The 25007-nt window shown below is 42.3% G+C and overlaps 1 long non-coding RNA gene across 1 annotated transcript in view; it reads right to left on the reverse strand.

The window, feature by feature from the left end:
• Positions 1-4262: 4262 nt before the first annotated feature.
• Positions 4263-25007, reverse strand: part of LOC136786314 (uncharacterized) — a 135291-nt gene continuing 114546 nt past the window's right edge. Inside the window, exons 4-5 of the long non-coding RNA XR_010833693.1 lie at positions 17561-17789; positions 4263-6114 (exon numbers count right to left, since the gene is read on the reverse strand). This is a non-coding gene — a long non-coding RNA (uncharacterized lncRNA). The remainder of the gene's footprint in view (positions 6115-17560; positions 17790-25007) is intronic.

A 25007-nucleotide genomic window follows, 5' to 3' on the forward strand; every position in this document is an offset into this window, starting at 1 on the left:
ATGTCTCTTCCACTGAGTAGACCTTTATCAGCATTTTACATAGAGGATGGCAACTATTAAATAATTAACTATACTGAGGAAAATATCACTACGGAATATTTAGCAATCAAAACTGCAAATGGTTTCAAGGTGAGTGAGGTTGACAAACAGGCTAAAAAGTTCATGGAAGGCAGACTCATTAAGTAGCTATTAAACATAATGCTCTAGGTGCAACCTTGAGTACGAAAAATCCCTAGCAGCTCTCTGCTGCGAGCTAGGAGGCTATGCCATGGGAAGGATCACACCATGTTCCTTGCTTCTTACACTCTTTCCCTGAGTATATGTGATTGACCATTTTCAGACTCAGAATATCAATCTGATGCTACACGGTAGTTCTTAGGAATTAAACTGAACTGTACGGCCATGTCCCTGCAATATGCTTTGTAGTTTGATTTTCCAGAGTTCACTTCACACAGAGATCAATGACAGCTTTGCATTTCATGGAAGCTGGAAAATCTGATCTAGACATTTAGACGCTTAACTGACATTGCCCTGTTATGTAAATTTGCCTCTTAAATTACAAGTGAATCATCCTACCTAAATATAGCAATGTAAAAGCAGGCACTTAGATTATCTAGGTAGTTCTTTCATTTTTTGTTATTGTCAAGGAAAGATGATTCATCCTACCAAAACAAGAACCTGATGTCCTTCCTTGTTCACAATACTGGAGTTCCCTTAGAAAATACATTTTCATGTAAATTCCTGTAGACAAATGCATGTATATATGTGCATATATGTACTTATATGTTTTAGGTATAAAATCTGTTTTACCCTTCAGATTTAACTAAGGACGCAGTAAAAGGCAGGGTTAAATCTGTGAAAGTCAGCTACTCGGTTGGATACCTTGATAAATTCACATTCAGAAGGATTCTCATTTCTAGCCATTCCATCTCTGACATCTTTCTCTTTTTAAATGATTATGAAGACTGAAAGTCTCTGTTCTCTGAGGATATGCTCTGTTTTTTATGTAGCTGGGATATTTGTCATGAGCAAGCTAAGAAGTCAAAGGTTTTAGATTTTACTGATTTTACAGTCCTATAAGCTTTCCCTGTAATTTATGTGCAAGTGACTACAAATACCCAGCTGAGGATGGGGTCTGGGAATACGCTGAAATGTTATTTCTGGGATATTGCATCAGTGACTTGAGTCTTAGCCTACGGGAAATGGGATGAAGAAAGAGCATGATAAAAGCTATCACTATAATCATTTTTGAGACTATACTCCTACTGAAGATAAATATTTCCTGTCTTTCTTGTCATTGCAATCAAGTTGTGTTTACTCCCCAACATATTTTTGCACAACACCAAGTAACAGTGTAAAAAGCATAATTCAAGTGAAAAATTCCCTAATTATTGTTCCGTCCCAGTAATAAATATGTATGGCTGGCTTCTGTGCACAAAGGCAAACAGACATCCTGGGAAAAGGATGTGATGCAGAAGTCAGACGTATTTATTACTGAGCTGTGCAACACGACAAAGGCGTGTGCTAGCATAGGCTGTTATGTTGACTAGTGGAGATTCATTGCACAGCAATCTGTGAAGAGAAGGGCCACCTGGCTGACCCTTGCAATACACATTGCAAGGACAACAGAAGGAGGTCTACGTGTGAGTCTCACTGAGTGACAAAGTACTTTGGAATTAACAACGAAGAAACCTTACCCAGTGCACATTAGTCAGCCCCAAAAGAATAAAGAGAAGTACTCATGTGCTTAAGGTTAAATCGAATATGTTCTTAGTCCCTTTGCTGGTTAGAAGAGGCTTTTTTAGAGAAGCATCTAATCTTTATTAGAGTCTCTTTGTCATAAAAAAATAAAAATAAAAATAAAATACTGGCTGCTATCCACACTTTCCATTTTTTCCAAATTCTTTGAGAGTTGAGACCACTGCTGTAGCTAGCCTTATCCTGACAGAACTGCAAGGATCTACCAGCCACTCTCACTATTTAAACTGATACTTACCTTGACAAAAGTATATAGTGCTTCAAAGCAGTATCTACTTTTAATCACTTTTGTCATCTTGTATACACTGGCTTAGGGGAATAGTGTAACTATCCCTTACTAAGACACACACAGGGAAACTAACAGATTATAAATGAAAGGAGGAAAATCCTTGCAATGCCATATAACACGAGTCACCCTTAAGTTTGAAGTTCCAAAATTTCTGGGGTCAAAGACCGCTGCCAAATCTCAATGCTTCCCACAGAGAACTGTAGACAAGTATCACCACATTTGAAACTGGAAATGCTGTAAATGTGATATGATTCTACGTATCAGCTGTAGAGCACATACTGTGGACCCTGAGTTTTGGAAGTTCCATCATAGAAAATTAAACAGAATCTTTTTTCTAGACAGGGCTAGGAAGATTGTGCAGCACACTGAACTAAATGCAGCTTTGTCTGTGCCTCAAGGCATCCAGGCAAGAGTTTCTTCAGGTACTACAGCAAGTTTCAGAAAAATCCATCATCACAAACAGTTCTAATTATTTCCAGCCAAATGCCTGTAACCTTAGCAAAAAACAATTACTGAGCAGGCTATTGATCTAGTCAGTAAATACACTTATGTCATCAGTAAGTTAGAACCCTCCTGGGTATAAAACCAAAATCTTAAGGACTACTACTTATCTGACAGGTGATTTTAATTAGGATTTATTGATTAAGTTTTTTTTTAAAAACGAATGGACTTTCTTGATAAAAGGCCTAGCACAGGATTTCTTCAAAGTTAAATAATGTCTGACTTGCTATATAAAAACCTCTGACCCACATCCTAATTACTTCACTAAGGAAGTTTGTTGTTTCAACACAACAATGCATGCACTATTTATTATAAATATCATGAATGTTTAATGCAGAGTGAGAATAGCTCAGCTAATGAAAACACAGAGAGGTGATTCTCAATGCCTGATATTAGCCATTTAATCATGTTTACTGCGGTGAAATTAGGAAAAAGAAAGAAAAAAGCACAAAACCCTCTTAAATGCTAATTTTTCTAACTAGTTAGATTTAAGATTAACTGTAACATCTCTCTGGAGCCCGCTACAGCTAGCACCTACCTCCATTGGGGTTTCAGTACAAGCTTAAGTGCTCTCTAGAAAGAATCCCCAAGTTACAAGGAGGTCAAGGTCCCAGGGCACAGAGGTTGCTTTTATCTCACTTAAACTCTGGGCTGAAGTCAGTTTGGGATTGATTCTCCATGCCCAGGGTCAAAATCATTTTGAGCAGACTCGTTTTAGTCTTCACGCTTCTGTGGATAAAAAAGAAGCACTTTGGGTACTGCAGATAGCAATGAGAATGGTATGTAGATGAGAAGCCCCACCAAAACAAACCCCAGACTACTGACATTATTTTCCTTAAAATGATCGTTCAGATCAAAAGTTTCAATTCAAGGCAAACTAAATGCAGCCATATTTATTCTACTGGAAGTTGTAACCACACAAAGTTATGCAGCCAAGAATCTGACCCTACTTCATTAGCAGCCTAGACAACCTTCCATACAACATGTAAAAGCCACAGCGTCCCCTGCTCCTCTTGGCAACGTATAACATGACAAACATACAGATCTCTCAATCTAAGTAACGTGTTCTTTATCTATTGGTACTAACCTCTAGATAAGAATCACAGAATCACAGAATTGTAAGGGTTGGAAGGGACCTCAAGAGATCATCGGGTCCAACCCCCCTGCCAAAGCAGGTTCCCTAGAGCAGGCTGCCCAGGCAGGCGTCCAGACGGGCCTTGAATATCTCCAGAGAAGGAGACTCCACAACCTCCCTGGGGAGCCTGTTCCTCATAAGGAAGATGCTCCAGGCCCCGTATCATCTTTGTGGCCCTCCGCTGGACTCCTTCCAGGAGATCCCTGTCTTTTTTGTATCGGGGAGCCCAGAACTGGACACAGTACTGCACGTGAGGCCTGACCAGGGCAGAGTAGAGGGGGAGGATCACCTCCCTTGACCTGCTGGCCACACTCCTTTTAATGCACGCCAGGATCCCATTGGCCTTCTTGGCCACCAGGGCACACTGCTGGCTCATGGTCAAAAAGAACCACCATGCTCTAGGGAGGAGATATTTCCTTTAAATGTAACCATTTGAGTCATAATCTTTTATCCACCTGAGTAAGGAAGAATTAGCATTTCCTGAAATGCCAGTGGGGAGCTTCACAACTCTGTCTTTAAGGCAAAACTAATCCTGCTTCATTGTTGTACACAAAAAGCACATGACCACCCAATTCTCTGTGCAGCTTCACTGGAACTATTTATTCCAGAAAATGTCACTGACATTTGATTTTTCTGAAGTATTTAAGAAAAGGATAAAAGGACAAAAACCCAAACCCCTCTGGAGGTCTCCTGGTGTTTGAGTGACATAAATGTTCACCAGACCATAGGAGAGTCTAGTCTAGTTTGTTTAAATTCAATTATGTCATTGTCTGCAATGTAATTCACAAGGGACTAATAAAATGAATGGCATACCTGTATAAGGGAGAACAGAGGACTGAACGGCCCACTTGCAACAAGAAATAGGGCTGTGTGAGGTTTTGTACTTGGCTGATTACTTTGCCTTTGCCAAGTGTGACCCCATCTCTAAATGTCACCAGGAGACAGTGAAAACTTAAATACGTTCATTTTAATTTCCTTCCCAACGGGTAATTACAATGAGACTGGAGGCTGTTTTATTTTCTCTTTCTCAGTTCAGCTAAAACTGTATAAACATTCGTGACAGTCTTTCACATGGGTAGCTCTGCTGCACTACATCTGCTTAATCACTCAGTACAAGCTCTGGACAAAACATTGGATTTTGGTGTGGCCATAAACACTACAGAAAGAAGCAGAAAGAACAACTTTACTTTTCTGCGTGGGTTGAGAGAAATCCATGTAACTGCCAGTCTGAGGCTTTCTCCAGTGGGGCAGGGTGGGGTGAGAACACTGGGTCCTATCTCGTTCTTGCAGCGTGCACAAGGATCTTGATGGCCGGTGCCTCTGAAAGCTGCCGAAGATGAAACCCTGGTGCCTGTCAAAGACACACCACCAGAGTGGAGGTGTCTTGGGTTTGGTCATTGCAGTGATCTTCTGGCTGAGTGATCTGAAATTCAGGAAATGCAGATCTGTGTTGACTTCACTGGGCAGGGTACCATGGCCTAGTGTGGCCATGATGCTTGGGTTTAAGAAAGCCACTTAGAAACTCCGTTTATGTCAATTCTCAGCATAGAAGGCAGCTGAGGGAAGAATGAGGCCAAAAGCCTGCCTTGCTAACAGGCAGCAGACCCAACTTTGGGGGTAAGGATGCTTGTTACTCCTGGGTTCCTTATGGGGAAGAATATGTTGTTTGTTTGCAGTGCCCAGGTTTACAGAAAAGGATGAATTTGGACAGGGAGAAGATGAGGTTTACGCCTCCATGGTGCCCTCGTGTGTCTTTTTAAAAAGATGCAGTCAGAGCCTGCTGGTTTAATACAAGTCTGTACAGTGGGGCTCCTGACGGCAGAGCAGAGGCAGAGAAGCTTGAGGTGACCTGCCTTTGTTTTGTGAAGTACGAAAGGAAGTGAGAAGCACCCACAGCAGCAAAGGGGCTCTGCCCCTCTGTACCAAGGAGCAGAACTTCAGGGCAGCCTCAGAGCATGTGCAGTGACCCCACTGCAGCTCCAAAGAGTACCAGGCAGCTGGCTGAAAGTAGGCATGTCTGTTCAGTGTGAAATCCAAAACTGCTTTAAAAGTACAGAAATGATTCTCTTTCAGAAGAAAACATAAGCTTCCATGTCTTCCACAGTAGAGAAACATAAATAAATTTCACTTACAAATCACTTTTCTCTTTCTTTTTCAAATTTAAAAATGAAATTGCTTCTCAAGACTTATTTGACACCTGGTTTCTAGATGTCAAAATCTGAGACAAGCCCAGCTAAAACAGGGGCTCCACAGCTTACACGAGGTTAGACAAACAAAGGCTGGGCTTGGGACTTCAGAAGTCTGGCCTTGCCCAGCACTGTGGTGCTGACTTGTGGAAAAAAGGGGGGACTGGTCTGTCACAAGTTGCGCTGTTTCCTAGAAAGGAGTGAAAGGGATCCACTCCTACACATCCAGTGAAAGGGATGCACTCCTACAAAAAAAAAAAAAAAAGAAAAAGAAAAATCAGTTGTGACAAACAGGTGCTTTCTGTTTAAAAAGCTGTTTGATCAGACAGCTCCCATCTGCCTTTACCCACTGCACCATGCACGCTGGCAGGCTTCAATTTCGGCTGAGGCATACAGGCTGCCTTGAGAATACCAGCAGCGATAACGGGGCACTGAACGAGAAACGTGGCCTTGGACCTCCAAGATAAACAACCTCAGCATAGCAGTGGGCAGCTCCCAGCCTGCCCCAGTGACTGCTGGCCCAGCATACTGGTGATCCACTGCCTTTCTGGGAGAGCACTGTTATCACAAGCAGCTGCACAGTTTAAAAATGACAATAATCCTGTTGATGCCAATAATACATCCTTAATTGCTGTAAACTGGGGTTTGGGTGCCTGGATGCTTTTCTCTTGCACAGGTTTGCCCTTCTAAACAATTTATACCTATTTGCTTCAGAGGGAAAACAAACAGCAAATTATAGTGCTGTGGTACTGTTTGCTAATTACCCACACCAATAAAATACACCTTCGAGTGGTGTGGACTTCCAAACTGTTACATAAACCAACAGCTAACTTATTTATTAGCTCTGAAAAGGAGCTGAGGATCAAAACACAGTCTTCAATCCTCAGGGCCTACTGCTGCGCAGTTGCTGAAAGACAAAGAACACAGCCCTGAACTAGAAATGGGAATGCAATGGGGAAGGAGCGGCCTCAAACCCAGCAGAATAAATCTAGCCGCCAGAATTTGCACAAATGTTTTTTCGATTTCCTTGCAAACCACAGCAGCTGCCACTATTTTCCTTATGCCTATCCTGTAGGAAAAGCTTGGGCATAGCTTTTTTTCACCAGAATATACCGGACCTGCTGCTTTTACATCTATTAATTCTGGGCCTGTATTGGGTGCAAGCATCCCTTTTGGCTTGCAACCACACCTGATAATGGAACAGAAAAAACAGTCATGAACAAAACCATGACAATTATGTCATGCCAAAGAAAAGTGGCCAGCTCCTCCTTCCATGATCTGTAGACTTTCCTCTTCCACTTGAGTTTGCCCAGCAGTTTCCTGTTTAACCATGCAGGTCTCCTGGCTCTCCTTCTTGACTTCCTACCTGTTAGGATGCTCTGATCTTGTGCTTGGAAGAAGCAGTCTTTGAACGCTAACCAACTATCTTGGGTCCCTTTACCTTCAAATACCTTGTCCCTTGAGATTTCCCCTTGCAATTGCTTGAAAATGCCAAAGTTGGCCCTACTGAAGTCCAGGGTTGCAATTCTGCTTGGTATTCTGTTCCTGCCACATGAGATCCCGAACTCCACCATCTCATGGTCACTGCAACCAAGGCCGCTTCAACCTTCACCGCTTCAGCCAGACCTTCCTTGTTAGTGAGGACAAGATCCAGCGGCACTCCTCTCCTAGTTGGCACACCCACCATTTGCATCAGGAAGTTATCATCAATGCACTGGAGGAACCTCCTAGACTGCGGATGGCTGGCTGAGTAGGCCTTCCAACAAATGTCAGGGTAGTTGAAATCTCCCACGATAACCAGGGCCTGTGATTGCGAGGCTGCTCTCAGCTACCTGTAGAAGGCCTCATCAACTTCCTCATCCTGGTCTGGTGGCCTGTAATAGACACCCACAACAGTATCCCCCATGCCAGCCTGTCCCTTAATTCTCACCCACAGACTCTCAATGCACTCCTCATCTGCCCCTGGACAGTACTCAATACAATGTAGTTGCTCTCTCACGTAAAGAGCAACTCTTCTACCTCACCTTGCTGGCTTGTCTTTCCTGAGCAGGACATACCCATCCATGACCACATTCCAGTCATGTGAGCTGTCCCACCATGCCTCTGTAATTGCCACTAGATCATAGTCCCCCAACTGAACACAGATTTCTAACTCCTCCTGTTTATTCCCCGTGCTGCGTGCATTGGTGTACAGGCACTTCAGGGAGTGAGCTGAGCACGCCGATTTCACCCCAGGGGGGTGGGAGGTCTCCCAGTCTTCATCATTGCTAGAGCGCTGCCCCACCGGTGCAAGCCCAGCTACAACCCCATCCCCCTTCGGATCTAGTTTAAAGCTTTCCAAATGAGTCCCGCTAATGCCTGTCCCAGAACCCTTTTGCCCTTGTGAGATAAACCTTCCCCGCATATTACTGTCAGGCCTGGTGTCTTATAAAACCAGCCATTATCAAAGAACCCAAAGCCCTGCCTGCAGCACCAGTCACGTAGCCAAGCATTTATGAACTGGACCCTTCTATTCTGTCCCATGTCATCGCCTGAAAACGGAAGGAGGGAAGAGAAAATAACTTGCACCCCAGACTCTTTCACCAACTGTCCCAAGGCCTTGAAGTCTTCCTTCATTCCCCTCAGACTACGGGATGCAGCTTCCTCCCCACCTGTCTGGAAGATCAGTAGCGGGTAGTAGTATGTTCAGCACACCAGGTTGGGGAGTGTCCCCATCCCAATCCTCCCAGAAAGCTGCTGCCCAGTTTGGGGAAAATGTGATGCAATTTATTTATAAACTGATTATCTGTCATATAGCAGCTAACACAGAAAGCAGCTGGGCTCACAGCCCCACCTCTGAACAAGAGCGTTTTGGGACAAACCTGGCCCTGCCCCAGCAGAGCAGTGGTACCCAGGCAGAGGGGACTGCAGTGCTGGGAAGGGCAGGATGCTCGATGGCATGGATGTGCCCGTGGGGAAGGGAAAGGGGTCGCTGTGCCTGAGCATGGCAGGGTACATAAAGGACTTTTGGGACTCGTGGGCTGAAGCAGAGGTTGGAAAATTATAGATTATTGAGGAAGCAAGAGGGAAACAAAGCAGGGAAGCTGGTGGAAGCAGGAAGCAAATGATAGAGTTCATCTGAATAACACTGCCCTGAGCTTTATCATAATACCAATATTTGGGGAAGGCAGAATGTGTAAATACAACTTAAAACTGTATTCTGATGACATAAGCATACAACTAGAATTCATCCTATTATTTGGCTTCTGTTTATCACAGAAAGCAACAAATATTTTAGACTACCTTACAAAGAAAAATTAAATTAGATGTGACATTCCAATTAAAAACCACTAAGGAACGTGATTTTGGGTGTGAAAAATGGGACAGGTGATGGCAAAAAAGCTGGCTGAGGAACACGAGAAACAACAAACTGTGTGGCGGGCGGGCTTGGTATGGTGAGCGACCACACCCCAGCCACGTCCAGCAGAACACCCTCACGATACGCCCATACCCCTTTTCCACTGCTGGGAGAGGAAGACAAAAAAAATTGCTGCTGGCTTAAACTGGCTGTGAGACTCCTGTCCTCGGTGCACATCTGAGCAGGAGCTCTTACTCCCCTCTGCGATCAATCACCTAAATCACGATCTGCCCCAGGATGAACAAGAACATAAAAAGTGGCCATAATGTATTACGTTAAGAGCAGAGAACAGGGAAAAAGAACAATGATTTTTTTTTCTTTGAATCTGAAATAAGAACAGAATAGTTCTTTGATTATTACTAGTGCTAGGATTGCTATTCGAACGATTTCTCTCATCTCTGTTATAGACAAGAGGCATGGGAGAAGAGAGGCAAAAAAGATGATAACAATAATAATAGAAAAATCATCCCAGGCTGATGCAGTCATCTCAAAGCAATAAGTAATCAGATGGCTGTCTTCCTGTACAGGTGTGATAAATGAGGAGAAATCAAATGTCTTCATGTTTCTTTTTTCTTTTTTTCTTTTTGATTTGTAGGGGTTTTTCCTTTGTTGTGTATTTTATGAGTTCCTTTTTTCTTTCTTTTTTTTTTTTTTTCACTTAAATTGTATACTTATAGTTTTTCCCAATAGCTAAATGGCACAGTCCTAAAAATAAAGTTTGGATACTCAAGGTGATTAATAACACAAGTTTCCACAGGTTCTGCTACAGAACATTTGCATTACAAAGAGCTATTAAAAAAAAAAAAGATTTATTTTTCCCAGAAGTATTAGAGCATCTTTATACCAAACTTTCAGTAAGCAGTCTTTCTCTAAGATAAACAACACTTTTACCATTTTCTCCCTTTGTTAGTCTCTGAGTTGAATTAGAGGCTGGTAGCTCAGTTAGAGACTTTAGTAGCATTGAAAGAGCACGAAGACCACTGTGTAACATCAAGGGGAAGTCTGATGCTGTATTTAAAAAATGAGCTTTCTTCCATTTTAGGTTGCAATAAAAAAAATGGTACAGAATTTATGCTCACAGTTAGAATGGGTAAATTTGAAAACTATAAGCTCACATTCAACCCTGAGCAGAGAAGAGCACAGAGTCTGGGACCCCCGTGAGCCTAGGTTTAAAGGGATGGGTGACATTTGAATTATCTACAAGCAATGAACAGCCCTATGTGAGTTGTATTTTTTTCAATCTTTTATTTTTAAAATTTCCCTTTATTTTCTATCATCATCATCATCCTAGTTCCAGTAACATTCCACTAGTTCCATCCTAGTTCCACTAATTAGGCGATATGACTGACAATGGTCCTTGCACTGCCTTCTAATGGAAATAGGCTGGATATGGGGCCATGGTTCCTGGCTGACGCACCTAATGGCTGCAGCCCTTTGTCTCAGCAATAGATTTGTGTTCCTGGCTCCCTGAAGGACAGGATTTAACAAAAGAGGTGGAACCCGGGTAGAGAAATGATGTCTGAGGAGTGACAAATGTCACTATAAAGCTACCCACACGAACGAGGAGGTAAAAAAAACCCCTTCCTCTCCATGGCATCAGCCCTGCTCCCATGCAGGGCAGGGCATACAGAGACTACACAAGGACTGCAGAAATACCAAGTCCAGCCTTTTGTCTTTTTTTTTTTTGCTACAAATAGAACACCAAACCACACTTTGATGTTGAGCAAGCTTTCCATTTGTTTAATGATCTGAAAGTTTGTTCAATCTCCCCATTTGCCGCTTGTTAACCAAGAGCAGCACCACTATTTACTTCCACAGCTGCCAGTCAAGCTAGCCTTAATAACAACCTGCTGTTGCACCGTCTCCCTCACATCAGAGGCTGTTCCTTATCAAGTGCACTCTTTCATCAAGTGCATTATTGGCTAAAAATAACAAACATACCTAACAGCCTGTTTACTACAAAACAGACATCATTTTCCAATATATGAACATTTCCATCCAAGTGGCATCTTTTTTCCTTCCAACTACCTTACTTTGTATCCTTCACAAGTTTCCTGCCAGCATTTGGTGGCCAAGGAACACATGTTGCAGCAGTGAATGTGCATGAAGTACATTCCTTGAAAGACACAGTCTGTTCAGAAGTGATCCTGCTGACATGCCCACTTGCCAAATCCAGGCACTCCAGCTGGGTGGTCAGATGGGGACCCACACGCTGACCCCTGACCCACAAACCTTCAGCCATACCGTGGATGAAATTTCATTAAATTCCACCAACACAAAATCCAGGGCTAAAGTACATTTTCATCATCTCTTTCCTATACTAGCCAATGTGAGTGTGCTTCAGTGCAAGAACAAACAACAAAGGACCTGGAGTCTGAAAGGTATGAGCCCTGGCTTCCAATGTTATCAACTGCTTTACTGTATCGGGATGATTTAAGGAAACCTAAGGATCAGTGGATGGTCATCTGGAGCCACAAGGTCCCAGCTGTGCTGTCAGGTCAAGCACTCCCCCAAAAACATAGAAGGGTTGCTGGGAGGTTTGCCGTACTCTAATCAAACTGCTTCTTTACTCCTTTAGAAAAAACTCCATCTTCCTTCTAGCCTCAAACTACAATATTGCTGCAGCAGCCTGCAGAGGCTTTTAAAAGGGAGTTGTACCCTTGGTTGGAAAAAGGACGAGATAGAGGAGGAAACCTTTTATGGGATATCTTGGATTTATACACTTGTTGCCTGTTTTGGTTAGGCTGGGACATCAGTCTTTTCTTTTATAAAGCAAGGATGAAATGGTCCTTGGTGAATCTTCAGTGAGTGACTTACTCTTACGATTCAGATGGGCTCGGGGCTCAACCAGTCACCAGACCTTTTCTCCTCTAAGAGATCACTATATGAAGTTTGATTACAAGAGGGAAAAATCAAAGGACAGGTGGTTTGTTTTTTCCAAGGCATTTTAAAACACTCTCAAGGAAGTGGGAAACCTGCACGGTGCCTACTGTCTCAACAGCAATATGAACAGCAGCAAAGAGGACAGGCTTCAGAGCACCATTCTCTTTAGCTTCCCTTCACAGGCACTGTACAGTGGCTTCTGGCTGGAAGTGATGCCTCCAAATGACTTGGCTTCACTGAGTTCCTTGGTTTGGTGAACTTACCTGGAAGGTAAAGGCCTCTCTGACAACCCTTGCACACAATCAGCCTTGCCTCCATCCCTGTCCGTTGTTCACTTTTCACTGAAGGAAACTTTCAGTGCTGTGTTGAGCACCCTTGAAACACAAGCTCCAGGATGCTTCTCCAGGCCTGCCAGCAGTATGTACCTCATCTAACCTCTGCATGATTAAACCAGCTCCTCCGAGCTATTGCATGTCATATGGTCACTAATGCCAATAAGTCAACCTTCTTAGGATTTTTGATTCCCAGAGGCAATCTGGAGAGATCCATCTCCCCAAGAAAGTCTTCAGAACGTTGTTTGATATCCTGCCACATGATTCAAATGGGCCTTCTGAAAATCCCACACATTACTTCTAACACCTTCTTCAAAGAACCATTCTCCATCTGCTTACAGACGTAAGCCTGCTGCTACATTTTAATAACATATTTGCCTCAACTACCTCTTGAACTCAGAGCTGCAGGAATGGCAGCTATGTGCTTGACTAAAGTAAGATTCCCGCTGAGTGTTTAAGACCAAGTGGGACTGTCACATCGTTCAGTCAGCATCCTATTTATTTTCAGACTATTACGCTTATACTCACCCTGTTCTGAGTCCTGTACCTTGTATGTTTCACAAAGGCAACCAAGAGTCAGACATGCAGTCTCCATTACAGATCCAGCATCCACCACATGCTCACTCACTCTCACTAGCCCCAGTCACTCTCACTTGGAAAAAAAAAAAAATCTAATTGCTTTTTATTGACTTTACCTTCCAGTCATTATTTTTGGTTTGCCCTCCTCTGCAAGACCAAAGTCCACTGAGTTATGTGGTGTTGCTTCTCAATTTTTCTCATGCAGCAATGATTTTTTTCTAATCCTCTGGCACCTTTACATTGCTATAGTTACATCCACATAGGAGACTGTCCTGGAAAGATTGCCACAGGATAGATCTACCATGCCTCTTCTCTTCTGATCCATGCTAGACCAGAACTGGAAATAAAACCTACAAACAGCTAAAATGTGGACTTCCCTCTGAATCTCACTTGGATTTGTTAAGCTTTCAGAAATTTTGTACTTGTTTTGTCTCAAACAAGGCACAGGGTGCCTTTTCGTCCAGACATGCATTTACTTCACAGATTACTTGAGTTCAAAAGAGATTTAAAATAGCTCTCAGCAGTAAAACTTATATAAAATTCTCACATCCTATACTCAAGTAAGGGAAATACCCTCCTGGAGCAGTTTTACTTTTTTGTTCAAAGGAATCTGAAATACATTTTTCAGCTTTCCAGAAGTATTTTCTGCTGCTGCTGATCCTTTCCAAGATTCAATGCAATTACTTGTTAATAAAAACATGTTTTAATATGCTGGCAGAAAAATTGATACCATTTTCCTTCTCTGCCTTAAAACAAATGAAATGTAGGAAGGAATTGAGCTCTTTCATTTCTGAAATAAGAAGCAGATATTTTTTAAAGTTCAGATCATTACCAAGTGTAATTTTCATATAATAAGTTTGACACCAACCTTGTACTATTACTCCTCTGGTGCTAACTTTGTAGGGGAATGTATTACTTATAAAACCTAAAAAAAAAAAAAATAAAGAAGAAGGAACACAATACCATTTCAAAATCTTCTGAAATCTTCTGGACTTCTCACTGATCAAAGTGAACAATGTCTCTAGGTCGTCATCAGGGGACCAATTAGTGTGAAAACAAGTTGTGTCTACTACAATAAGTCTGCATAATAAGAGACTACGAACCACATGGGGTTACTCCAGTCATTTGTGTTTAACACCTACGAGCCCTCCTAACAAATGGCTGCATTGTTCTACTGTACAAACATTGAAGCTGTGTTTCTTCCTTGTTCACATGCATTTTTTTTGTACTTCATGGAATCAAGCAGACTGCAAATAAGCAAATTGTCCATTTTCCCCATTGGCTGTTAGAGGAAGCTACTAAATTTCCTACTTAACCTACTAGAGAAGCGACACTGGTCATTCTTCTTTTCCCCTTTTTTTCCCCCAATGCAACAGGCCTAATATAAGTTAAGCAAAAAACAGTCCAGACTGATCTGAAGTTTACAATTTTCAGTTATTCTTGATGACATTAAACCTAGAAAAGGCATCAAATTACTTCGATGCAGCATCTGTCTTCCTTGGACTTGGGAGAGCCAGGTTAAATTCACACCCCTGCCTGAAAGAAAAGGAGAACACATCGACCAGGAAGCCCTCCAGAGACTTCCAGGATCTGTGTCTTCCAGGCAATTCTCCTCATTTATGACAGCACTGACACAGGTAAAGAAAGAGAATGGCTTTCTAGTCTAATGCTTAAGACTCTCAACAGTGTTATGGGATAGCGTTGCTACACTTTTAACATTTAATTTCTGCTAGTGAATGAAAAACAGTATCTACAAGTGATTGAAATATAACTAGGCCGCAGTACCTTTTGACTTGGTCTCTAGTACATGTGAAATAGTTCATACTCACTCATTCAGAGAAGGGAACTGAACTTGGCGCTCCCATTTCTGAAGGCAGTGCCTGAGCAAGAAGTCACCTGGAACAAAATTTCTGGGCCTGATCACCCCATCTAAGGATAAACTTATCAAAACTGCATCAGATATGGAGAAGAGCTCTTAGAATAGCGGCTGTGGCGAGGTCAGCTGATCAGAGAGGCACAATTAAAGAGCTCAATTAAGAGATCAATTAAGGCACATTTAACCTTGCAAAACCAACACTAAACTTGCTGTCAGTAAATTCAATGTAGGGTGTAGGAAAAAAAGGAGGTTAAACGCAAGAAAACAAGAGCTACTTACACTAGAAGGATGGCTATGTTATGTAAATGGAAAAAGATAATGTTGACAAGGAATAAATAAGTATGAATGAGTCAAAAATAAATTCAAGCTTGAAACAAGATTTTTTTTAACCACCTCCTCTGAGATGATGGAATAAAGAGGCAATGGTAAAAGCACTTGAAGTAGGAACCTATTTAGTTTTAATAAGAGGCCTGATAAACTTATAGATAGGATTAGAGGGGATTGATGGTAGTAGCAGAAGACTGAACGTGATGGCTGTGAAGATCCACTGTAGATGCCTGTTTGTGAGTCACAGCAGCACCACCAGAGAGATTTTACAGGTAAGCTCTGTGATGGGATTCTGCTTGTTTTATTTTCCTTAGAGACAACCTTTCCTTGGCTGTCCTCAGATATGGGCCAGAATTTAAAGAAAACCTTTAAATTTAGCACCTGCAGTACAACACTTAGGCCTATATTTTCAGAAGGACAGAACTGATTCAAAAATCCGATCCTTTTTCAAAGCCTATAAAGATCTGTCCCATACATATATTTGAGTCCTTAAGTTTGCTTTACTTCAATTTCCTAAAAATAGGGACAGAAATTACTCCTTTGCCTGTCTCCATAGAGTTGTCAGCTCTGTGGTACAGTGACTACTTCCTGCTCACTCTAGCGTCTGCATACAGTGGGACTTCGACATCTGATGGGTCATCTGTTGGCTACCACCACTGTTCTAATATAAAACATATATGTATTTGCATTCTACTATATATACTGATAACCATTTCCCTTTCTTAGATACTCCTGTCATGTGGACAGAGTACTTCCAACACAGTTAAGTAAATTCAAATAAATTTTGTAGGTACTATAAGGTTTTCTTGAGCAGAGAATATGCGGTGGATCAGTTTCTTCACTTCTACCTCTATATGTAAGTATTGCACTTAAGTCAGATATAGCCCTGCATGAATACCAGCTGCTACACTAGCCTCAAGCTTGCCATCTTGCCACATCAGCCTTCATCTGATGTCAGAAAGTAGTTTTATTATGGTCAAGAGGATTCTGGCCACAGCAGTTAAAATATTTTTGTCTCAGTGATATTTTCTTCTCCCAGTGTGCTCTGCCAGGTTTGATCTGTCGTTTGTTTTGCTTTACTTTGTAAGCTTTGAATTATTAATGTGCAGAGCTTAAAACAGGAATCAGAAAAACATAATATTAAGAACATCCAGGAACGAATTTATGAAAACCTGCAATGCTCCACATGGATGGCTCGGAAGAGAAGTAATCAACCAACTCTGTAAATGTCAAGGGGAGGATTAGCTTTACTTCGGATGAATCCAATTCAGAAGCCATGTTAATAGGAGCCTTTGTATGTGGAACTAAAAGGACTGTTTCCTGCTCTGATTTTCCTGTTAGTAGCTGCAAGTCTACCTCAGGCAAAGATCTAAACAACTGTCATAAAAACAAAGAAAGAAACAAATAAAATGAACCCAAAATGAAAACCACCTTTTATACCATCTTGGTCTAAAAGCTGAAACACCTCTGAAGGCTATCTACCCTCTTGAGGAAGTACAGTGAAGAGCAAGTTTGGCTGAGTATTTCAGATTAGCAATTTCAAAAAGGGGATTTTTATCTTGATTACTTATTTGGATTACAAGATTAAAACAATGATTTTGATAAGCAACTGAGGAGCCTAGCTCTGAATGTCACTGACAAGTTTGGTAAGGATTTGACTGAGGAACTGAGTAAACCAAAGGACTCCCCTGGAGTAGAAGGCATTGAGATACTGTCGTGGTTAAAGAGCACAGTATAGCACATAAATTACCACAGAACATGTAGTCTGCAGGACTGCTCACAGATAACCCACAAGACATTTCTAATAATTTCAATGGCTTTTGGAGCCAGCCGTAAGCCAGGTAGGATTTGCCATACTCCCTAAACATAGCAGCCTGCATGTTTGTCTCTGTGACCACATGAACGTACTTCATAGGCAGTCTGCAGTTGACTATTAGCATGTAGACTATAGAAAAAAAAAACTTTCTAGGTTGAAATAATTGATTTACCATTTCTTTTATACATGGATTTGATGCACAGAGCAACATTTCAAAAGACTAGTAAATTTCTTGAGAAAATATTGGTCTATTTTAGTATAATTACAGAATCTTGCCATGTTTCAGTGGGTTGATCTGCAAAGACGAGCTGGGAGTCACAGGCCATCACCAAGACAGCAGGGCAGTGTCCTCCCAACCTGGTGCAGTCCCATTGTACCCAAGAAAGAAGGGCAGAGTGAGTTGGGTGACGATAAAAAGTGTCAGCCTAAAGTTCCTTGGACGTGAGACAAGTCCATAGTGATGAGGCACGTCCAAACTCACCTGCACCACGCCAGTGCTGATCTTGCACATCGGCAGCCAAAATCCCAGGGAGGCAAAGATGCTGCAGAGCCTGGTGGAATACTCAGGGCCTAGACAGTGTCTATTTGCAACATGACACGAGGACAGTAAAGGCCTTCAGATGCCAGGATGGTGAGTATGTTGGTGCTTTCCATATTTCAACCTTCTGATGGCATCCATAGTATGTACTGCAGCAGAAATGCTTGGCCTTCTGAAAAAAATAAAAAAATAAAATCTGTATGAACTTGTATGAGCAATGTTTTCCTTTCCTTTCTAAACATCAGTCCTTTCTAAAAACATCACTAAATTAATATTAAAACATCTTCAACATCTTTTTTTTTCAGCCAGGATGACTGGCGTTTACAGGAAGAAGAGACAGAAGAAACACAAGCTCCTGTTTCTTGTTCACATGTAAAACCAAAGGAAGGGAAAGCGTAGGTCAGAGGTTGGACTCGGTGATCTTGGAGGTCTCTTCCAACCTAGGTGATTCTGTGATTCTGTGAAGAGATGTATAAACTACTTCAGAGACATTTCCATGGGAAACACTTGAAAACCCAATCTTCTTTTGTAGTGCAGATATTTCAACGCAGCCTAATAATATTAACCTCTTTATTTGCCCTATAAACAATGAGGCAGTAATTTCACACTCTGTCAGATGTAGGAGCAAACAAAACCAAATTGCTTGTTGAGCCAAAAGAGGAATGGATTATGAATGTCACCGATTTTTGGCCTCTTCCTTGTGTCCTTGAGCGATCCCAAACTGTTAGACACTAATATAAGATCACTTCTTGCCAAGCTATCGAAGTAAAATGTAGGGAGAGAAATGGAATTAGAGCTATTGTTTGCATATCCATGGGATAGCGGAACTACATGCAAGGCTGTTCTTGTAAAACTAAAACTGCAGTTTATTGAAGTTAATGGGCATCGTTAATTGGACACCACAGAAGCCAACACACTGCACCTATCTCTAACTCCAGAACAGGGAAGCATACATGGGAAATGAGCAAGCAAGTTCATTCAATGTGCATCTCTAGTTGATCCACTGACACCAATCGTTACTTCATTTTTAACAAATTTCTGAGCTGTCCCAGTAAATTTAGTAAATGCCTCTCCCCAGATTTTCTACCGCTCTTTACTCTGTGTAGAAGTTTCTTTTTTTTTTTAAGGAATGTAAACATAGTGTGGGTTAAGATATCCTCAGGTTTTTAGAGATTGATTATCCTTTCTATTTACAGCCATTAATTTTTTTGAATCATGTGTGAGCCCTGACACCTTTCACCCAGCATCATGGCTCCCATGAAAAGGTTTGTTCCTTTCCTAGCATCAGTTACCCATTTATTCGCTGACAGAGGCTTAGCAAACAAGGGGCTTAATTTTCCAGAACTACTTTTATTTAAAGCAATTCAGTCAAATGTAGAACTAACCTCTGACAGAATATGAGTAGAATCACAATGTGAAACTTATATAAAGAAATTTCTCACAAAAGAATCCCTTGAGTCAAGAGAGGTCATCGGCAGAAACCATAACTAGTGTAACAAAACGGAAGAACGTCATGGAGAGGGAATGGTCCTTGGCAGCTGTTTAATGGTGCTCCTCAGCTGTAGCACTCAAGGCTGACCAGCATTGATTTTGTTCCTGATGTATCACTCCCTTTGGTCTGTCATGACTCAGCCGCTGAGCCCTCGTAGCCTGCGGCAGAGCTGATTGTGATTCGCTCACTGCCTCCCAGAAAACTGACTGGAAAGTTAAATTTTATAAAGTATTCAGCCTTAGCATGGAAGATCCTTTGAGGCAAATTTCCTCCTCTGAGGTAAAGCTCTTCCTTTTCCGCCCCTCTCCTTCCCCCTTTCAAAATGAAAGTCACGGAGCAGCAGAAGGCTCCCTGTACCTCAGGACGTGACCCAGCCCTCAATATGGCTCAGTTAACCCTGGAACACGCCAGGCAGTGACGCACAGCCACAGGCAGCCCAAACAGGGAACTTGCAGCCTGGCATGCAACGCCTCGCCGGTGTCCTCAACACCCTCGGTCCCTGTCCCCAGGGATGGGGCTATGACCATGTGGCTCCTATGTTTGGAAGGGTGTGAAGAAATTACTATTGCCTGGACTCTTCCTGTTAATTTTATGTATTTATAGCTTGTTAATTTTATGTATTTGTATTTATATCCTGTTAATTTTATGTATTTATAGCAGAGGCAGGCCTGGGCAGTGTCTGAGCTCCATCCCCAACTTGCTGTTGGGGTTTCCCCACGTATATCTGGGGCTCAAGTCCACCAATAACCCGTTCAACACCTTCCTCTTCTCTCTGTATCCCTCACTCTCCCATTTAACCTTCACCAGAAGTTGCTTTGCCAAACTCCAAGCAACATGAGAACTTCACCCACCGTATCTAACAAATTTACATCCCACCCTGCGGCAACGTCAGGCCCACTGCAGCAGGAGCCCTGCTCCTGCATGGAGAGGTGGCTCCAGGTGGCACAGTGGGATCGTGAAACGAGGCCAGGGCTGGCGAACCTCTGCTCCCTCATGCCCAAAACCCTCAGCTCTGAACTGGCAAGAGGCTCTGAAATGACTCCACGCTCTGCTGGGCTCCACGGCAGGGGACTCAGAGCAGACTGTCCCAACCTCCACTGAAAGGAGATGCAGGGAGAGCAGGTGGACTTGGGACAGGCAGTAATTCCAGTTTTCAGCAACTGTGGAAAATACAGTGATACAGAGAAAGGAAAAAGTATCAATGGAGAAATGGGAGACACAGCTGCACTAGCACTGCATTTGCTTCCTGGACTGGAAGAAAAGCCTTCAGAGTTATTGAGTAAACTTGTATTAATAAAAACATCATAAGCTTTTCTATTTTTATGTTGCCAGTTATATATTCATCTCATGAGATCAAAGGTTTTTTTTTCAAAGGCAATGAAGACAGTTATTAAAGAAATATTTAAAGACAATGAATTAACAGCAACAGGCATTTTCAAAAACTGGCTCTGGGAAGTAGTTAAATTTCAATCTGAGCAGCCTTTCAGTTGGGTTTGGATTACAGCAAGCAATTTCTTATGGCTGCTCTTTATTCAACACATTCAAAGACTGCATGTGAATTGGGATTTCTGCCAGCTCAGACCTGGCCTTTGTTTCACAAAAGAGAGCACACCTTGCCAGCACCACTCTTGCAAGGAGTTTGGCAACTGGCCATATTACATGAATCTGAGAACAAAATCACTGCTTGTGCACCGTTTTTAGCTTTTATCACCACTACAAAAGTTCACAAGTTTAACTACCCTTATCAGCAACAACCAGTCCTTCCCATCAAGAACATGCCTTAATGAACAAACTTTGTCACTCTTATTTGTTGGTACCTTAACACAAAAGTATCCCACTGAATCCCACATTGGACATCTTCCAGGAATTGTTTTACTTAAAGCAGGTATCAGAATCTGGTCCTAAAACAAACAACTGCACATCACAACATACAAATTGTAACCATCACTGTTTTATTTTAATGAATTGTGCTTTAAAACCTAGCTACCATGAGTTATTCTCATGTCTTAACTGCTCCACTAAAAATTGAGTTTTCATAATTAAGAGTATTATAGCCATACTAATTTGTTCCAGTCTTAGCCTTATCTATTTGTGCCACGTCAAAATGACCATGTGTGTCAATCTGCTCTGTGGGATGTGTCTTTCCTTGTCATCTTCCATCTAGTCTTTACATTTGTTTGTGAAGCTCAGCATATAGGTCGCTAAACTCAATGGCACCTGATGTCCACTCTGAGCACAGTGAGGTGTTCTAGTGTCACAGTCCGGTCAGGGGCCTGTAGGAGCTGAATTAAAGACTGCCTGAAGACACAGCACATGCTTTTTGTTGCTAACTGTCCTGGTTCAGATCGCACTGGCAATGCTACTCACCATACATCTGTCCTTTCCTTAGGATACTAAACAAGAAGGCAGGCTGAAAACAAACCTGGTGCATGTCTTGACTCAGTTCTGGGAATCCAAGAGCAATAGGGTAGATTTGCTACCTATAAATCTTAGATGTTTTGATACCCAGGAAACTTTCCAGAAAAAGAATGCACGGTAGACTTGTTGACCAAACATGATGCTGCTACAAAAACAGAAAAGGATGTACAGAGGAAGAGATGGGATAGAAAAGAGAGAGGTTATTCCCCTTAACCCACACCAACATGTCGCAGGCCTGAGTGTCTTTTCACTTGTCTGAACAAATGCAAACATCTACTCAGCGAGGACACGAGATGAATTTTAGTTTGCCCATGCACTTAGGCCTGCCTGAAAGGCAGATCAGCTGTAGCCCTAGAGCTGAGCCTGCCCCTCAGGCACACTTTGTTCAGCAAGCATTGGCAGACTGCCTTTGGCTCCTATTTCCCCAAAGGAGCATAAAGTCTTTGTTTCATCTTCAAGGAGGTGAAATTGCAATAAACATAATATGAGGACAGGGGACATGCCAACGGAACCTTTTAGGTTGAAATTGGACACTGAACAACTAAGTGCATTAGCAGTTTATAAAGTAATTTTAATTCAGACAATAGAAAAAAAGGAGGTATATCGTTGTGTCTGTCTTGAAGACCCAGTCATCATCAGTAGTGATTTCTGCACGAGACAGCTATTTACACCATAGCACTAGGAATACCACATGCACTTACATCTGTGTGATAGGATAAAGGTCAGGGCTGTTCTGCTTATGCTGCAAAGCAGTACCTGCAGTCTTTTTATGCAGCTGGATTCATGATGACTTCTCAGGTAAGACAGATTCACAGGAGCTTATAAGATACAAAAATATCAGAGATTTTCTATGTCCAAAAGGTTCTGACAGCATACGGTGGAACACCTTGAAGTGTCTGAATACACTGAAAATCTGCTATAGTCTTCTTACACCATCATGTATTTCTTTCAAAGCTTATGTAGCTTTCTAAGATCTAGCTCATTTAAGAGCAGCGTAGAGTATTTATCAGTTTCTGATTATTTCTTTTTCCTGGGGTACTCTATTACTCATAGCTTCTTTCCCTACTAAGTCTGCAAGTGCTCTTGCTTCTGTTTTACCTCCCCAGCAAGTAATACACTTGCTTTTCAAAAATTCAACCAGTGGCCCAACTGCTAATCAAGCTCTCTGCCTTGGTTATGGATGTATGTTTTTGTTGTATTTTGTTTCCTCCCTGTCACTGCAGCACTTGTCTACTTCATGCTAAGCCTTACTGCTGATCTGGAATATGCCTGGGCTGCCCCTTGTGTTTTATTCATGGCTTCTGGAAAAAGCGTGATGCAGAACCCCGGTCAACAGAGTTATTAATATACAAAGGTAGATGGCAAGATTGAAAGCCAGTCTGAATTTATCAAAGCAGAAGGTGAAACAAAAAGATTTCCCAGCAAAATGCCACTGACATTTATATTAAAAGGGGAAATGAAGTCCAGGTCTGACATTTAAAAATAATGCCACCTCTGTAAAACCTAAAGCTCATTTTTTACAGGCACTGGAAGAGCTCCAAGGCAACTTCTCTTTTCCCTTTGCTAATTGTGCTAGTCGGAGGCCATCACCAAGCTAGTGCTGTCATGTGTGCTGCCACCCCTAGCACATAAGGTAACCCAGACCTGGCTAGTGTAAACCGTGGCAGGGCTCTGGTGTTTGTGATAGGCCCAAGCAGCAGCACACATTCCTCTTGAGGGCTCCACAGCTGTACAAAGCCGAGAAGAGCAGCTGTAGAAATAAGTCTTAAAAGCCATTCACTGCGTTCAAATCTCATTTATTTCTCTGCTCACTTCAAACCCAATAGGCTCTAGCCCCCCTTGCTTTATCAGCTTTAACCCCCCCCTCCCCCCCATCAGACAGATATTTGAGCTTTACTTATAACTCCTTCTATTGGCAACAAAGTGGTTGAAAAAAAATAAATCTCCAATATTAGTTTCCTTTTTGCATACTTGTTCTCACTCAAGAGTACTTAGGAAACTATTCTATTTGTCACAGTACAGTAACCCTGCACTTTGGGAATCATAATGTATCCTCTCATAGCTTTGGTGGATAAATAGCTATAATTTTCATTAGTCCTCCTTGAGTAAGCTTTCCTACTGAAACAAGAGACAGGGCAGACTGTGAGGTTCTCTGTCGCTAAAACTATGGCTTTGTATTGCTGACTGGTAAGATACGACAGAATGATAGAAATGATAATAAGCAAATCAATATACTACCCTGAATGTACACATTATACACAGTAGACAACGAGCTTCATTTATAACAGATGCTGACGGTGACCTGGTAGCATATTCTACCAACTGCTCTCTGTGGAGGTCTTAAAAAGATGAGGCCCCACCTCGTTTCTGTGGGGTTAACACTGTGGATTCCTACCTGGAGGGGCAGCCACCCTGTCCTAAGTCTCTTACAAGAGGAGGAGCTGGGCCTTTGCTCCTGGGGATGCCAGAGATGGGCTGTCCATGTGCCAGAGGATGCCATTATACAAGAAATGAAGAATCTGGTTCTCAGATGCAGAAATGAGCAAAATGTGCTGTGAGCATGGGTAAATAGCCCTCTGTCAAAGGATCAATGCTGTTTAAAACAGTAACAACAGTGGGAAGGTTCAGTATCTCAATGGCAGGAGCAATCTAGAACATCTTCATATGTGCAGTTTTCCATAATTAAAAAGAGCATTGAAGTACACAGAAATTACAAGGAAATTAAGCATTAAGTAAAACTGTGAGGGGCTTGTAAGTCACTTTCTATTATCACAGAATCACAGAATTGTAGGGGTTGGAAGGGACCTCCAGAGATCATTGGGTCCAACCCCCCTGCCAAAGCAGGTTCCCCAGAGCAGGCTGCCCAGGCAGGCGTCCAGACGGGCCTTGAATATCTCCAGAGAAGGAGACTCCACAACCTCCCTGGGCAGCCTGTCCCAGTGCTCCGTCACCCTCACCGGGAAGAAGTTCTTTCGCATGTTGGTGCGGAGCTTCCTGTGATCCAATTTGTGGCCATTGCCCCTTGTCCTGTCCCCACGGACCACTGAAAAGAGGTTGGCCAAATCCCTCTGTCTCCCACACTTAAGATATTTGTAAACGTTAATAAGAACCCCTCTCAGTCTTCTTTTCTCAAGGCTGAACAGACCATAATGCCTACATTTATGAAGTTTTAATGTGATTTAGCCCTGCTTTCGGGGGGGGGGAGGGGGGCAGGCAGGGCAGGTGGACCAGAGGACCTTCATGGGACCCAGCCAGCCTAAGTTACTCCATGACTCTCTGAACCAGTATCAGAGGTTTACTTACGAATATTTTCTATGACATCCCTTACCAATCCAGAAAACATCCATTTATGCCTGTAGCAATGCTGGTAACACCTATCAACAATCTGCTAGCCCTGTGCAAAGCCACCTTGATGCTAACTAAATACAATCCAAACCCAAGAAACCTAGCAAACATGAGAAAAATTGTTTAGAAAAGACA

This window comes from Anser cygnoides, chromosome 9 (assembly GCF_040182565.1).
Source record: "Anser cygnoides isolate HZ-2024a breed goose chromosome 9, Taihu_goose_T2T_genome, whole genome shotgun sequence".
Lineage (NCBI taxonomy): Eukaryota > Metazoa > Chordata > Aves > Anseriformes > Anatidae > Anser > Anser cygnoides.